Raw genomic sequence first — 3,426 nt, forward strand, 5'->3', positions numbered from 1 at the left:
ATTCCTATGCTGTGTGGATGGATGTTTCCACCCCATGAGTTGTATGGATGAGAGTTTTGTTTCTGGCTAACCTTTCCATCTATATATCTAATAGCCAAGTTGCCCCCGTGAGTGCGGATCGCTAAATCCGCGCTCCGGGGGCACTTGGTGGGGAGAGGGAGGTTTGTACACATGTGGGGCAATCCCCACGTGTGCACAAAAATCGAAAAAGTTGAAAAAAATTTCGGGGGATGTTTAAATCCCCCCAAAAGTGACAGAGCTCTGTAGCTGGCCTCACTGCCGCCGTGCCGCCTCCTCCTCCTCGGAGCTGGGCGGCCGGGCGGGCGGGGGGGAGGACCGGCCTTGCCGCCGCCGAGTCTGGCAAAGGGGGGGAGGACCCGGCCTCGCCGCCGCCGCCTCCGCCTCGGAGCCGGGCGGACGGGGGGAGGACCGGCCTCTCCACCGCTGCCTCCGCCTCGGAGCCGAGCGGGGGGGAGGACCGGCCTCTCTGCCGCCGCCTCAGGGAGATTGAGCGGGGGGGATGGAGGAGACGAGCTCTTCTCCCCCCCGCGAGTATCGCGGGTCCCCCTCTTGTTTTTTCTATTTTTAAAAAAATTTCATCGTGCTACCATACTGCCATACAGAAGTGGTATCACTGCACAAATGTGTGCTACAGATCTGGTTCTACAAACACTAGCAAGAGCAAAGCCCCACCTAGGGTTGCTATCCCCCTAATGGGGGTGGGGTTTCCCCTGAATTTGGGGCCCCTGATCTGCCCACTGGCCAGCTGGCTGGCAGGGGAGCCCCGCCCCCGAAGAGTTTTGTGGTGCTCAATGTGCCCGGCACGATGTCATTGCACCAGGCATGTTGCAGGGGGGACGCTCTAGAATTCAGCCAAAAACTCTATGGTGACCATAGACTTTTTGGCCCAATGTTAGAGCATCCCCTTGCAACATGCCTAGTGTGATGACATCATTTTTGGGTGATGTCATCACGGTTCGCGTGCTAGAAGATCCAGGAAAGGAGCCTAGAGTCCCCTGCCGGCAAAAGGCAGGGACCTGGCAACCCTAGCCCCATCACAAATCAGGGGAACAATCAAAAGATAAATGGACACAAATCTGACATCAAGAATAACAAAACAGAGAAACCTATAGGAGACTATTTCAGCCTCCCAGGGCACTCAGTAGGTGACCTCAAAGTAACTGTTTTATTGCAAAGGAATTTAAGAAACAGACTGAAATGGGAGATTGCTGAATTACAAGTTATTACAACACTTAGGACATGGAACCCCCAGGGCTTAACAGAGATATTGGCTTCTTATCTCACAACACATGCTAAGTCACTCAGTTCTCACTTATATCCAGAAATTAAACTTTGTTGGTCCTAAAGGTGTCACTGGACTCAAACCTAGTTCTCACATCTGATGTTAATTCCTTTATTATCTGCACACCAATTTGCTGCTATTTACATGTCTTACCAAATGTGTTATTCCAATCTTAGCTGTATTTATTGCTCAGTTACTTATGCACCTTGACTCTAATTAGCTGGTCCTAACAACTCATCCCCACACCCGTATGTAACATTTGTGAAAATCTGTTTCAATGTATTTCAAGAAGTATGCATCTATACATGCAGAGTCTCTCTGTTCTTGCATGTACCCAGGGTTGAGCTTGGTTGGTCTTGGGGGTGCTACTGGACTCAAGCTTCGTTCTCACATCTGTTTGTTAGCTCTTGCATCTGTGTGCCAATTTGCTGCCATTCATTGGTCTTACCAGCCGCCTTGATACAATCTCAGCTTTACTTATGCATCTTGAAGTTGACTGGCCCTTCCTGACAGCCCCCCCCCTTCCCGTATGTAGGGCTTAAGGAAATTCTGTTTCACTGTATCTGAGGAAGTGTGCTTGCACACAAAAGCTTATACCTTGAATAAAACTTTTTTGTCTTAAAGGAGCCACTGGACTCAAACTTTGTTCCTCCGCTTCAGAACAACACAGCTACCCACCTGAATCAATCAACTAATCCTGTTATTCATATTATCAATTATGCCATGGGAAATAAAGAGAAAGTGCAAGAGGGATAGAGCTCAGGTGCAGAGCAGGATAGCGTCTCCCCTCTTCTGAGCAGCTGTTAAAGCTTAGTACAGGATTATCACAAGTCTTCTGTTCCCATATATTTTGTCTTGTGCTATAGATGAGCAACGAAATATAGCCTTCTTCAAAGTGGTAAAACATTAAACCGTAAAAGTGCATATACCACTTCCCAGACTGTCTAGTGGAAAATGTACAGTGAATTTCAACCCAACATAACTGGAATTAACTTAGAAATAATAGCAGATAAAATCTCATCCCGTGAGAGGAATGGAGAATCCCACCTGTGCTTCCAAGTTCATCCAAGGGGCTCCTTTTCTTATTGTACTTGGAAGTAACAAAAGGCCCAGGCAAAAATTATGCCGACCTAATATAGACTTTAAAAATAATTCGCAAAACCTTTACTTTACAAGATTATATAGTATTATTAAGACAGATAATTAATAGGGTTTATTCTATGAGAGCAATTGTTAGCATTGTTCCATTCTCTCGTCTAGGCTTCTCTGTTTCATATCACCTTGCATAATGTTGTATAACTGTTCTTGTTCACAATGATTACGATATAAAATTTAGATCCCAGAAATGGACCCTCCTGATTTCTTGAGCCAGGATGGTGATTATCCAGGTGCAGGCTTGCAGTAATGCCAGAGCAGATATACCCACTTAGCTAGACCACAATGCTTGGGGGAAAGCGCGTTCATATTTAGAAGACAAGATGAAATAAATGTTCCCCAAAAGCAGAACCCCCAGTGCTTATGCAATTGAAAGTGAGTTTTGATGCCCACAGGAAAGCAGAAGATCTCTAATGTCAGGCCCAAGCTAACCATGATGGTTGGCAGCTGTCAGCTGGCACCCAAGTTACTAAATGTATAAAAAATTGCTTTCTGCTTTCTATATCCACATGCCTTCTCCAGTGATGTATTTTGATAACATGCTGTGTCTTGTTTCCTGTTGCAAGCCAAATGGTGGGGGCCACATGGCCTCAATAGCCATGCCATAAACCCACATTCTTTCACACTTTCATGCCAAACGACAGACCTCATGGCTCCACTTTCTGGCCCACATGCGACTAGTCACATAGACCATGAAGTAGCTGGAGTTTGGGGTCAGATGATTGCAGGCTGGGTCCCAAACTTATAGCCTATCCCCACACGCAGCTATGGCAACCAATAATTGGGCACACCCATGCCCACTTGCAATTGGCTGATAGCCACATCTAATTTGTGACTGGAATTGGGGTATAATTGTTTTGATCCCTAGGGGAGTGAGCTCACTTGCTTAGCTCTCTTTTCCTCCTCTGACAGTTTGTTTTATTGCACCTGAAAATGCTGCCTCTTGAGAGACAAAGAGTTGCTTAGTG

This window comes from Gekko japonicus, unplaced genomic scaffold, assembly GCF_001447785.1.
Source record: "Gekko japonicus isolate JY-2015 unplaced genomic scaffold, Gekko_japonicus_V1.1 scaffold2563, whole genome shotgun sequence".
Lineage (NCBI taxonomy): Eukaryota > Metazoa > Chordata > Lepidosauria > Squamata > Gekkonidae > Gekko > Gekko japonicus.